At 39.1% G+C, this 14,683-nt stretch overlaps 1 long non-coding RNA gene across 1 annotated transcript; it reads right to left on the reverse strand.

The window, feature by feature from the left end:
- Positions 1 to 5,067: 5,067 nt before the first annotated feature.
- Positions 5,068 to 7,609, reverse strand: LOC125286691. Its single transcript, XR_007192223.1, has 7 exons — positions 7,193 to 7,609; positions 6,649 to 6,801; positions 6,452 to 6,511; positions 6,102 to 6,290; positions 5,826 to 5,976; positions 5,644 to 5,714; positions 5,068 to 5,542 (listed from the first exon to the last, which is right to left on the reverse strand). It is a non-coding gene; the product is annotated as an uncharacterized LOC125286691 (long non-coding RNA).
- Between the last annotated feature and the right edge of the window lie 7,074 nt (positions 7,610 to 14,683).

Consider the following 14,683-nt stretch of genomic DNA (forward strand, 5'->3'; position numbering starts at 1 on the left):
TGTCTTATCTTATCCACTCCCCACTACAATGATAAGAAGGTGACGCATTTGTTACCTGACCAATCACAATCAAGCTCATACAAGCATACGTGACATTGACAAAATATTGACAATTTTGCCACAGATGTGTCACAGCCCATTAATGTCTTTATTTCTCTACAATGCAAATAAATGTGATGGAGTGATGTTTTTTAAAACAAATCCAAACCCTCAAATTTTAATTTGAAAAGGTGCTAGACTTAATATGATTTATGATTATTTCAAGTCACTGGATGTTTAGCCTACTCAAATATTTGTCAGGATCATGTGAAGTATGTTCACAAAGAGAAACAGGTTTGGGCCCTGGTGTTCACTTGACTGCGCTATGCCACGACTAGGCTCGAGTTATTTATGTCAACCTCCTTCCAATGACTCATCAGCAACACTTAGTTATCAGAAAGCAAGCAGACAGTGTTTCACTCTGCTGCAGGCATCTCAGTTCATGTCATGCTGCTCTCAGAGAGCAGTCAGTCAGTGTCAACAAAGAATCACATCAGGAGCTGAAGACACAATTTCTCTGATTAGGAATGCAAACAATTTTAAGGCATGTGTAAAGAGAGCACAGCACACTGTTCTGTAAATAGCTTTGGATAAACTAGTCAGTAAATGTGTCGGTAGTATCCAGTACAGCAGTTGTGCCATTAATTATCCAAATTGCATGAGATTTCTGAAAAAAAAAAAAAAAAAAAATCATCTGAATATTTTGATAGCATCTGATAAGCCCTGCATTGTATAGTTTATTAACAGCAGCCGATAATTAGTTGCATAGCAACTGAATTCCATCCACACTGGATTGTGAGAGAAGTAAGAAAAAAAGGCATGGCATTAAGCTACAAATGCATCTTCTATGCCCTCAGAAGCTGATGATTTATGTTTCCAATCAAACCAATCGGGCTAAGATCTCACGTTCATTTTCAACAACTGACTTTCAAACATGAGGAAGTTAAGCAGTGAATATGCAGTAAACATGAAGTTAAGCAGTGAATATGCTTAAAAGTCATTTTTTTAAAATCATTTTCAGATATGCAGAAGTCAGTGCATTGTATACTGTAGATATGCTTTAGAATAGCAAAAGGTGTATTACAGTGATAGCTGTGGATCCCCCTGAGGAATTAGTGGTATCGTTTTCAGGATTATTGTAAGCTGATGATTGGTTGATTCAAGTTGCTGCAGCATGCCTGATGAAGAGGAGAAACAGGATAGCCAGTCTGGAGCTTAACGCTGTACGACTACAGGAAACCGGCCTTCCTGCCTCAGCCAGAGATTAAGCCTTGATGACTGATGATGGACTAACATCTCCTTTTGCCCACCCATTCTTCTGACAGATAGCTGGCATTGTAGCCTACAGAATGTCACTCTGTGAACAGTACCTTAATTTGCCTACAGTATAAGAGGATTAAACTAAGACTTTGATTCAATGGTGTTTTAGCTCCAGACATTTTTGTTGGCATTTAGCTGATAAAAATGAAATTAGCTGATGAACAGGAAAATATAAGGCAGACACAGAGTTGGACACATTTTTGTTCACCGTTTGAGGACACTGACGCTGTTACACATGGCAACTTTTTAAGCAATGTTGCTGCAGGGCAATATATTTGAGTATTCTTGTATAGATATTGTGAAGGCCTACTTTTATCATTAGTTGGCACGATCATCCAAACAGGACACGTGGAACTGAACAGGTTATGTGATTGCACAACATTGCTTAAAATCACCCATGTTTCATCACCCTTACAGTGCTTGATAGTTTGCGTTTGTGTATCATGTTTTACAAAATGTTACATGGACAATTTATAATGTTTTTACATATGAATAGACATAGGCAATAATACTGAAAACGATATACTACACACATACATACAGGGATGTAGTGATAAAATAAGAGGTGGATAAACTATGAATTCTGTAAGGTGGACTGCATCGTACGGTTTCAGATTTTTCAGAACATGTTTAATGATGGTGGAGGTTATTGCCCAATTTTTATAACGATATCAGTGGTATTAAATGGTTCCTAGAGTGTACATATTGTGAATGTGGATAATACAGTGTGATTTTTGAATGTTAAAATTGCAATTGGTGAATAAACTCTAAGATGTGGATAAACTCTATTTCTGAAATTTCAGAGGTGGATAAACTGTGTTTACTTGCGTTTAGCCTCCACTACATAATCCCAAGATTACATGGATTAAACAAATGCATGAATTGGCATTTGTTGTCTGGAAGAAAAATGCCTTGCTAGGAATGTTCAAACTGCTGAAATGAGATAAAAGACAACACTGAGAACCAAGGCTTTCACTGGCTATTTTTACACTTACTGTAAACATTTACCTGATGACTACAAAGGTAAATATTTATCTTTAAAGATCCCTCATGTGAACTCTGCTACAGATATCACTGGCTTATCGGCACACAACAGGGACGTGAATATTGGTTCTCACTAGTGTTCATTTTCTCAATTACCAGCATCATGTTGCACAAATGTGTTGTTTTATGGCAAATATGAGGCAAGTGTTCTTTTGATAAAGTTCTCCTGTGTGTCGCCTCTGTATGAAGCTTACACAGAGACAAACAGTACATGTTACACATTTTTGTGGATCAATTTGTAATTATTTGTAAGGCTTTCATGTGTGTACAATTATATTTGCCTGTGCATCATGTTGGCCTATTTTTTGTCCTGTGTATTTAGAACAGTACCTCCATTACTCCGGATGACAAGAGATGTGACTTTCTCGCCATGTATGTGCTAGAAGCATCTGGAAGCTTCTACCCCCTGTCCTGAGTGGACTATTCACTCACTGCTGTGACACATTTGACCTATGACCAATCACAGTGAGCATACCAAAGGCAACATCCTCCCTGTTTGCAAACTTTAATTTTACCGCCAATATATTGAGAAATACCTTCCAATAGGCTCAAGGCTGTAGCCATGGAGTTACAGTTTTTCTCAGTCGCTTCGGTGCTTTTCTCAGATCAGAATGAAAATTCTCATAACTATTAGTTCAACCTCCACAACATTTAGTCATTTGTGCACATCATAGTAGCAATTTCTCCATCCTTGAACAAATTGCAAATGCTTTTGAACATGTATCAGTTGCTTTGTAATGTCAGTCAAAATGAACACACCTTAAGCTTAACACACCTTAACACACCTTAAGCTACTGTGTAGTGGGTCCCATTTAGAAGTGGCTACTTCATTCACGCTTTCCTTGACTCATGGAGCTGCGTGAATTTTATTACAACTTTTCGCACGATATGGCAGTTTAAGTCCGCTTTGATACTGTAAGGCGTAAAGCCATTGGTTTCCAAAGGAGATTTTATTTGTGTCGCCAGCATAGCCTATTGACAATTTATATTGTAAATAGGCCTACCTTGTAGCTTAGGGAAGCTAACAGCTTTCTATTAGGATCTAGTTTGTTAGTTACAGTTTTGTCATAACTCCCTGATACATTTTTGCATTTAGAATAGCCAGAGCGTGGATATCTCAATCGAAAAATTAAACAATATCGGGCGCCTATGGACTAGGCTGGGTGAACCCAGCCTGATCTGCCCGCTATGTATTTTTTGATTTCTTAAAAGATTGAGCTTGGTCTGGTGAAAGCCAGACAAGCCATGGACCTCAGTTACACAATGCAAGGGAACATGAATCAGCCTATATTTGCACGAACAACAACGGACAACAGCTCTTCAACTTTGGCCCGTTAAAATGTGTACGAACAGTCTAGCGACGCATTTCATCAAGGCCCATTTGGAGTTATTTGCACCACTGGTTAGATGTAAAACAGCATTTCGTTTCAGACTACTGTTACTTTATTGTCAATGCACAAATTAAGTATCACATGAACTAAAGATGACTAAAATCTTATGCAGAAGAAGAAACATTCACAAAAAATCCATCTATCCAAAAATGACCTTTGTTTTTGATAGCTGTTGAAAACGGCATGGAACTGACAGAGATGTTTTTGTTTATTAATAAATAAATACATACATACATACATACATACATACATACATACATAAAAATATAACATTATGCTGATACCTTTTGCTTTTCCCAAATATAATGTAGCCTACAGGTGTAAGTGACCTTTCATCAATCCAGTTCCAATGAATGAACTGTGATGAACTGCCCTACTTGTGATTGTTTAGAGATTTTAAAGGTTTTATAACAATGCTACAACTTCTTTGGCTATTCTACAATCTATTCACCTTTTCAGCGCCAGTAGGCTACTTTCTGTGCAGCCAAGACACACACACACAGGCATGCCAAACAAGCATACACAAAAGTTTCAAGAGTGGGGGATGGAGTAAAAGATGGAGACAAATTGATTAGTGTGATTTATTTTTCGCGGAAAGGATGTACAGGACTGAGCGGCGGTCATATTTTGTACCGCTATGCGGTATATCTAGTTATTATTATTAGTAGTAGTAGTAGTATTACTTAAATTAATCAGAAGTAGCGTATAATGTGTGCGAAATGTTAAATACAAATAGACATCAATCAAAAATTGACACATCAGTCAAATATCATTCAAATACTGTATTCAGTATTTCTACATTAATTTACATATTCATTACTTTAGCATATCTTTTATATTACTCGCAAAAAAATGTGTGTCATAAGACGCTCAAAACTAACCTGACCCTAGCCAGATGAATTTCGTTCCGCTTAGCTCCGCCTAGCTTCACTCACATCCATCTGGGACCTCTTCCATTGAGAGTGATTTCTGCAACCGATTTTATGGTACAGCCAATCAGGGCGCAGGGGGGAGTTTCATAGATGTGACATAGCGTAGGAAGCGACTTTGAGACTGTTATTGGCATCCGCGGGTTGGCTTCGATGTGAGTGGTTGAAGTAGCACGTCAATAGATGACGGACAAGTGGCTTATTCAATCATATGCAAGCATTTTTTGATTAGGCCCAGCCTTCTGAAGCAACACTTCAATGGATCGGTTCCAGATGGATGAGTGGAGCTAGGCGGAGCGAAATTCATCTGGCTAGGGTCAGGTTAGCTCAAAACAACAATAGATACATATTTACACATTCATTTACATATTCATTGCTTAAACATATCTTCTATATTACTTGCATAAAAATGTGTCATAAATACGTACAAAACAGCAATAGTTACATTTTTACAAATTAATAAATTTCAAATGATTATAAAACACACTTTATGATAACATTTTTTCCACACGCAACACTGGAGTGGAGGGCTTAGACATAGACAGGTTAAGGCGTCTTTCAAAGAATAGTAATGTGTGGTGGGCCTCTTTTGGCTACTGAACATCAAAAAGAAAATATAAACAAAAAATACAGACAAGGCCTAAGGAGGCATCAATGTCAGGGGAGGGGCCAATGACAAATTCGCATTGGAGGGCATGTGGCACATCCATCTCTCCACTTGCTATTGTGATGCCATCCATCTTTATGGATGCTCTCCTGGCAAGGAGGGGAGTATCGCTACCCTGGAAGATGATAGTTGGAAACACGCTCACGTGATTCCTATGCAAATGAGAAATGTACAAGGGATCTTCTGTAAGAGTCTATGATGTGAATTGACAACATAAAGCAATGTTAATTGTAATGTTAAAAACATCAAATACCTCGTCCAAACAATACAGAAACTTGCAAAATTAAAAAAACAAAATTAGGACAGCAGCACTTTTTTGAAGGTCTGAAATGTCAAAAGAAACAAAGAATGATTTCATTAAAACATAGTTTAATGATCTTATTCTTATTAAATAATTGAAGGGTGCAAGGGAAAAGAAGAAGCTGGTGACTTAACCATCCGTGTTCGTGTCTCGTAGGCTTGACAGCCTCTCCCTCTGACTCCCACTGTCAGCCACTCTGATGACGTCAGGGGTCAATATACTGAGGGTGTTATGCAGGCTTAGCTCTAAGTCCAGTCCAAACCGCAACTTCATTTCATGATGCATCTACAAATGAACAAACAAAACAAAACAGAGGAAATTGTAGTTACCAATAAATGGTTATAGAACTTACTCCTGAACAGCACTGAACTCACATTATAGTAATACTACTATAAGACTTTGCTACTCACCAGCTCTGGCCCCCAAAGAAATTGGAACATCTCCATCACCTCCTCAGTTGGCTTTCCCATTTACTCTACCCTCTTATAGACAGTTTGCCTCATCCTGTCCATTATATGACTAATATCTGGCTGACGACGGCACAACTGGCCGGTTAGCAGATGGTAGTCCTCCCCAACTGCTTCAAGGTCCAACATAATCTGAAAAAAAAAAAAAAGACATGCAGAGAATGCAAAACGTATGTGATAATATACATTTTCTCAAGCCAGACAGTCTTTCATTCAATCATAAATAAATAAATAATGTAGCCGGACCTAAATGCTGTATGATTCAACATTTCATTCACAAACATATTACAAACCTCTTGTGTTGGCTCGTAATCAGAAGACATCTGGACCCCCACTCTGTACTTTTTTGCTCTCTGAAATTAGCAAAGAGAAATGTGTAATATTAAGATATCTGTACTGACAAACAGTGGCTACTGTGACTAGCTAGCATATAGACATACAGACAAGAAAACAAACGGGCTAAAGACAAGCAAGAATGTAAAAATGGCACCTGATGTCCAGGTGGGTCCTCCAGAGGCACATGGTCCACAATTCTTTGTCTTCTGACACCAAACTTTCTCTTAATCTCCTGCACCGTCGTCAGGTTTATTAAAGGAGACCTTTCCTTTTTGAACTTATTCCTAAGACACTCCAGCAGGGTCTCCTTTGAGTAAAGACATGAATTATGAGACTCAGACTCAAATTAGAGTAGTATAGGAATTCAATTGAGGAATAATGTTATGTATGTAATGTTATGTCATGTATGTATGTATGTATGTATATGTACTTTTTTGATCCCGTGAGGGAAATTTGGTCTCTGCATTTAACCCAATCGGTGAATTAGTGAAACACAAACAGCACACAGTGAACACACAGTGAGGTGAAGCACACACTAATCCCGGCACAGTGAGCTGCCTGCTTCAACGGGCACTTCAGCCACGGCCCACTGGTCGGGGCTCGAATCGGCAACCCTCCGGTTATAAGTCCAGAGTGCTAACCAGTGGGCCACGGCTGCCTGGCTGTTTTCCATAACAAAACGTTAAAAAATAACATACATAACCAGATTAGCTGTGGTCATTAAGAAATGGATATCTAGTGATCAGACACCACAGGACATCAGTGTATTTTTTATGGTTTGGGTACCTGAAAGAACAATCATTGGAATTAGAATTTTCCTACTCGTGGTTTTAGTAGCAGAGGAGATGCTGAGCGTTATTAAACAATAGGCAGGAAAAAATAACAAAAGTCTAAATCAGGAAGATGCTGATGAAGTAGCTGTAGATGTTGCAAATATTTGGGAAGGTAAAACTTTACATCACAAATTGGACACTTAAAGATAGTCAGAGGTAATGGATACTATCTTTTTGCTATCAATTAAATTGATGGACTGAAGCCATATAGAGACATTAAGTACATATTGTAGTGAGTTAGTGAGTTCCATCCTCTTTTAGATGCCTGTATTGTCTTACAGACACCAGAGCCGTAGCGTTATCTATACAGATGTACTAAATACATTGTAATTTGCAATGAGCCCAGCATGATGCATGAACGAGGTTCAACTGGTAGCTATCTGTATGTGTTTCAGAAGTCTGTTATAGCACTATTGGCTATTGACTGTTAGCTATCCTAACTTGTTGGCTGGGTTCCCTGTAACTTAACTAAACAGTGTGCTAATGAAGTATTAGTTATTGCCAAATCATTTGCATCGTATGTTAGCTGACGTTAGTTGCTGATTACCAGAGGTGGAAAAAGTACGAAAATATTGTACTCAAGTAAAAGTACCAATACCTTGATGAAATATTACTCAAGTACAAGTTAAAATACCAATCTGAAAATGTACTCAAGTAAAAAGTAGTTCATTTAAAATGTACTTTAAGTAAAAGTTACTTAGTTACTTTTTTTGGGGGGGTGGGTACCAGAACAACTAGTTTTACTAGAGACTTTCTAATGAGGAGATACAGCACTCAAAAAATCCTCCATAGTGCATGGGGTTAGTTTGTAATGGCAGTTGTCTACACATCACAACCCTTCCACGGCAAAACGTTGACATGTGAATACATTGAGCCAATCATGTGGTGTATTGTAAAATACATTGAGCCAATCAAGTGGTGTGCTGTGAAGACATCGTGCTAATCATCTGTTGTGATCTTGCTGCTGGAGCGAGATTGGTGTCGTGAAGCCTTACGCACACGCATTTCTGCCGAAATAGATGCACGATAAGTGCCCAAAAAGTGTTGCAATATGGGCCGAGTGGAGGTACTTGCCTGATAAGGACTTTGAGAAATGGAGATCTATGTGAAAAATCATCGGAGTTCTCCTTTAAGTTTGAGCAGTAGTTGATTTTCAAAGTTAATTGCACTCATCCTTGGGTTGCTTTCCAGTGAACTGTATAGTATATGGGAAGTATAGGGCCCCAATGAAGGAGAGGGCCCTTGAAAAGTGGAATACAGGGGGCACAACATTTTCACCAGGCATTAGTAATAACTCAGGTAATCCACACATAAAAAATCCAAACAACTCCATAAGTAGAGTCATGTGTAATGAAGTGGAATAACACAGGGAAAAAGTATTGAACACGCTAAGAAAAAGCACTAAGGCAAGGAAAGGGAAGGAACGAGCTGAAATCTGTAAGTAGTTAGAGAGTAGTTATCCTTTCTATCTGTTATAAAAAGGTTTTTCATTACCAAGGTGTCACACAAGAAACATTTCATGATGGATAAAAGCAAAAAGCTCTCCCAAGACCTTTGCAACCTTATTGTTGCAAAACATACCAATGAAACTGGTTACAGATGCATTTCAAAACTTCAGAATCTTCCAGTAAGCAGCATGGGAGCCATTATCTGCAAGTGGAAGAAACATCACTGCATCGTCAACCGGCCTTGCACAGGATCTCCTCGCAATATTTCTGACCAGGGAGTCAGAAGGATAGTCAATTCCAAGAGCCAAGGACCACTCAGAGAAAGCTCCAAAAAGACTTGAAGGCAGCCAATTCAATTAAATTCAATTAAACAGTTCTGGAAGTAACTAAAGATCAGGATTCACAAGAGGGACCCCTGGAATCTGTTTAGAACAATGGGCCAAAATCACACCTGATACTGCGACTAATAAGTTTTGTCATACAGGAAATGTCTTGAAGCTGTCATTACAAACAAAGGCTTCCACAAAGGCCTTTGAAAGTTCCTTTCAGTAGGAACTTTCAATACTTTTTTCCTGTGTCATTCCACTTTATTACACATAACTCTTATGTTTGGATTTTTTTATATGTGTGTTAATATAATGTGTGGTGAAAATTTCGAATATGCTACTCACTGGAAGTTTAGGCTAATTACTGAAAAAAAAAAAGCGTTCAATACTTATTTCCACCATATATTTATTTTACCTGAATATTTTAACTTACAAATTAAATGTCAAAATGAATGTCAGACGAAATGTAAAGTTTGACTGACTGGATTTTGTATACAAAACATAGTGAAAACTGTCTAGTTTGTTAACAGTCACCACAGTCACGAGTTGGGTGGCCATAGTCTGTCATTTTTAAAAAGTGGGTCCCCAGAAAAAAAGTTTGAGAAACACTGGTCTAAGGTCACTCTCACTCTCCCTTGCTTAAGAGCTAAATGGTTTAGTCCACCTGCATGATTCATAAGGTAGTCTATCTTTTGTTTATTTAGTTGAGCATCGCTAGTGGACCGCTAATTGTTGTGCTGCTGGTGCATGTCTTTCTCCAAGAAAGCCAAGGCTAAGGTTACTAAAAACAAAAGCCAAAACAGGAAAAAGAGAGACATCAACATGAGGGGAAACAAGTGCTAATAAACTTCTTTCCAAAGAAAGGTGAGCACAAATGTCAAAACACGAAATCCCATGGTGTTTGCTAGCTTGAATATCTCCGCAATCATTGGTGCTAAAACTAACTGAGACAACCCATTGGAATAGCGTAAAATACACTTTCATACGTTAGGCTAATCTGATGCATCTCGTGATCCAGCTCCAAGACTGCATGGCGCCAGCTTGAATCATGTTCTGTTGTAGGCTATACATGCTGATCATTGGGCTAGTGGTTTAGGGCGCGATTTTTTTTTCTCTCCCTTTCTGTTTTCATTAGTCTTAACTTTTTTTTTTACTCAAGTAACGGATGGGATTTTGATGTAATGGGCGAAGTATCGATACAATACTTCACTCAAAATGTAATCAAGTAAAATTTTAAATACCGATTTTTTAAACTACTTAAAAATACAAAATACACAGAAAAACTACTCAATACAGTAACGTGAGTAAATGTACAGTATTTCGTTACTTTCCACCTCTGCTGATTACTCTGCTTTGCTTCTATGTTCACTAGCTAGCGACAGCTAGCGCTAGCAGGAAAAAGCAGGAAAAACTTTGTGCCACTTACCGTTAAATCCACTGCAGCAGAGTGAGCTTCTCCGGGAAAGGGTTCCATAAACGGTCGTTTAAGGTAAAATAATCCTCACGAGTAAGAAATAGCACCCTTTTCAGGCAAAAGGTTCTATTTCCTTGGCAAAGAACCCCCATGGTTCTATTTAGCACCCACAAGAACCCTTTTTTCTAAGAGTGTATACAGTAAAACTGTGAAACGTACATATTCAGTGTCTTGTGCTCACTTACTGCCCTAACTACAGCAATTTGTAACTTTACTGTAGTTTTCAAATGGCTGTACAAATACTGTATAGTGCTGTCTTGAGCATTTTCAGGTAGAGTCACCGAGTTCTGACCTTTTTTTGCATGGGAAAACACTGAGAGCATAAACTGTCGTAATGAAAACATGACAAAGCCATTTGACTATCTTGTTCATAAACGATGGCGACAAGACTTCTCATTTTGATGACATGGCACTTTCATTGATATAAATACTTGCTTTTGAGGAATGGACTATACATTTTGAGCAAGTGACGTGCTTTTGCAGGCTATCAACTAGGTTTTGCAGTTTGCACTAATTGTTTTGAGAAATGCACTAACTGCTGTGCAAATGTTAATATTGATGTGAGAAAAGCACAAGCGACTGAGAAAAACATTGGGGGGCACCAAATATGCATGGTGGGTGAAATCAGTTCTTGCCATTCTATTATATCTCCAAATTCATGAACACATGGGGTGATATGTGTATTTGTGTATATGTTCTTTTAAACAATCATTTCTAATAATACTGTTTTTCTCAAACTCCCTCTCTGTGGCTACATCATGGTTCCGTGTGATCATGTAAGCTAATGGATTTAGAGTAGCCTAAAGAGAGAGGGGGGGAGCGAGGCACGATGATGTCATTTGGGCAGGGATAGAAGGTGGCATGGGGGTAAGTAAAGGAGCAGAAACGGACTTATCTTGTTAAAAAGTGGCATAGATACTGTAGTCTAGGGTGCAGACAGTTGTTTTGGTTTGAGTATTGTTTACATGATCACATAAGATCATGTATGACCTCCTCCATAACATAAGACATAGTTAACAATACTTTGTAGCCTAGCTAGTAATTAAGCACTACCTTATAGTTCAACTTAAAAAAAACACTGATCAAATGCTACAGGAGATGAAGGGCGGGCAGCCGCAGTCTTCCCCTCCTTCTCTTCCCTTGAGGGTTCCACTCCAGAGCAGCTCGTGATGGATGCAGGAGGCTTTCTTAAAGTGTGGCCTATCCATCTCCACTTTCTTCTTCTGATAGTGACCTCCAATGGTTCCTGGCCTGTTTTCTCCAGTAGGTCTTGGTTATTGATCTTCCTGGGCCATCAGATTCCAAGGATGAAGCGTAGTCTTGAGTTGATGAAAGTTTGGAGTTTCTCGATGTTGAGTTGTGTCAGGCCCCATGTTTCACATCCTTATTCTGTAGCAGGATGGATTTCACATTGGATTCAAGGATCCGCAGCTTGGTTTTGAGGGAGATGCTCCTGGCCCTCCAGACTGGTTTTAGCTGGGCAAATGCAGCCTTTGCTTTTCCTATTCGAGCCTCGACGTCCTTGGTTGTCCCTCCATCCTTGAATTTCCCCTTGGGGATCAATAAAGTATCTATCTATCTATCTATCTATCTATCTATCTATCTATCTGTCTATCTGTCTATCTATCTATCTATCTATCTATCTAATCATTGCTAATGACACTCCCAAGGTACGTAAATTAATTCACTGTCTCCAGCTCTGTTCCTCTGCAGCGCACAGGTTTGGCATTTCCAGCTGTTTTGACTCACATCTTTTTTGTTTTTGCATTTTCTTTCTCATCTGATTGAGGCTGTGGCTTGCTGTGTTATATTTTGCCAAAACTCTTGGAGTATTGACTCCTTTTATCAACTCAGTGTCAGAATCAGTAGAATCAGGGTGAAGTCAATCTCCTCATGGTAAGACCATTTTCAGGTTTTTCAGTTTTGGAATCAATTCCTGTGACACATGAAAACCAGAGGTGGAAAGTAACGAAATACATTTACTCACGTTACTGTATTGAGTAGTTTTTCTGTGTATTTTGTATTTTTTAAGTAGTTTATAAAATCGGTATTTTAAATTTTACTTGATTACATTTTGAGTGAAGTATTGTACTTCGCTACATCAAAAATCCCATTCGTTACTTGAGTAAAAAAAAAGTTAAGACTAACAAAAAACAGAAAGGGAGAGAAAAAAAATCGCGCCCTAAACCATTAGCCTAGTGATAATGATCAGCATGTACTACAACAGAACATGATTCAAGCTGGCGCCATGCAGTCTTTCTGAAAGTGATGGAGCTGGATCACGAGATGCATCAGATTAGCCTAACGTATGAAAGTGTATAGTATAAGTATATATACTCTTTTGATCCCGTGAGGGAAATTTGGTCTCTGCATTTAACCCAATCCGTGAATTAGTGAAACACAGCACACAGTGAGGTGAAGCACACACTAATCCCCGGCGCAGTGAGCTGCCTGCAACCACGGGCGGCATTTCGGGAGCAGTGAGGGGTTAGGTGCCTTGCTCAAGGGCACTTCAGCTGTGGCCCACTGGTCGGGGCTCGAACCGGCAACCCTCCGGTTACAAGTCCAGAGTGCTAACCAGTGGGCCACAGCTGCCCTCACATATATGTATGTGTATGTTATGCTATTCCAATGGGTTGTCTCAGTTAGTTTTAGCACCAATGATTGCGGAGATATTCAAGCTAGCAAACACCATTTGTGCTCACCTTTCTTTGGAAAGAAGTTTAGTAGCAGTTGTTTCCCCTCATGTTGATGTCTCTCTTTTTCCTGTTTTGGCCTTTGTTTTTAGTAACCTTAGCCTACTTGGCTTTCATTGAAGAAAGACATGCACCAGCAGCACAACAATTAGTGGTCCACTAGCGATGCTCAACTAAACAAACAAAAGATAGACTACCTTATGAATCATGCAGGTGGACTAAACCATTTAGCTCTTTAGCAAGGGAGAGTGAGAGTGACCTTAGACCAGTGTTTCTCAAACTTTTTTTCTGGGGACCAAATGACAGACTATCGCCACCCAACTCGTGACTGTGGTAGTTGACAAACTAGACAGTTTTCACTATGTTTTGTATACAAAATCCAGTCATTCAAACTTTACATTTCGTCTGACATTCATTTTGACATTTAATTTGTAAGTTAAAAAAACTTATTAGTCGCAGTATCAGGTGTGATTTTGGCCCATTGTTCTAAACAGATTCCAGGGGTCCCTCTTGTGAATCCTGATCTTAGTTACTTCCAGAACTGTTTAATTGAATTGGCTGCCTTCAAGTCTTTTTGGAGCTTTCTCCAAGTGGTCCTTGGCTCTTGGAATTGACTATCCTTCTGACTCCCTGGTCAGAAATATTGCGAGGAGATCCTGTGCAAGGCCGGTTGATGATGCAGTGATGTTTCTTCCACTTGCAGATAATGGCTCCCATGCTGCTTACTGGAAGATTCTGAAGTTTTGAAATGCATCTGTAACCAGTTTCATTGATATGTTTTGCAACAATAAGGTTGCAAAGGTCTTGGGAGAGCTTTTTGCTTTAATCCATCATGAAATGTTTCTTGTGTGACACCTTGGTAATGAAAAACCTTTTTATAGCCCATCGATATGTAGGCTACTAACCAAGCTTATATTAATTTGCACAGATAGAAAGGATAACTACTCTCTAACTACTTACAGATTTCAGCTCGTTCCTTCCCTTTCCTTGCCTTAGTGCTTTTTCTTAGCGTGTTTTTTCCCTGTGTTATTCCACTTCATTACACATGACTCTACTTATGGAGTTGTTTGGATTTTTTATGTGTGGATTACCTGAGTTATTACTAATGCCTGGTGAAAATGTTGTGCCCCCTGTATTCCACTTTTCAAGGGCCCTCTCCTCCATTGGGGCCCTATACTTCCCACTTTCCCCCACCAGTTCGACACCCTTTAATCTGCTGAACCTTCTGCTGGTTTCCAAATATAAAAAAAACTCTCTGCAACTCAACACTGGCCTGCCTGCCTCAGCTGCCTGTGAGGGGTTTTCAGTTGTGCTGGATTACTGTTCACTGGAAAGCGACCCAAGGATGAGTGCAATTAACTTTGAAAATCAACTACTGCTCAAACTTAAAGGAGAACTCCGGTGATTTTTCA

Source organism: Alosa alosa, chromosome 21, assembly GCF_017589495.1.
Source record: "Alosa alosa isolate M-15738 ecotype Scorff River chromosome 21, AALO_Geno_1.1, whole genome shotgun sequence".
Classification (NCBI taxonomy): domain Eukaryota; kingdom Metazoa; phylum Chordata; class Actinopteri; order Clupeiformes; family Clupeidae; genus Alosa; species Alosa alosa.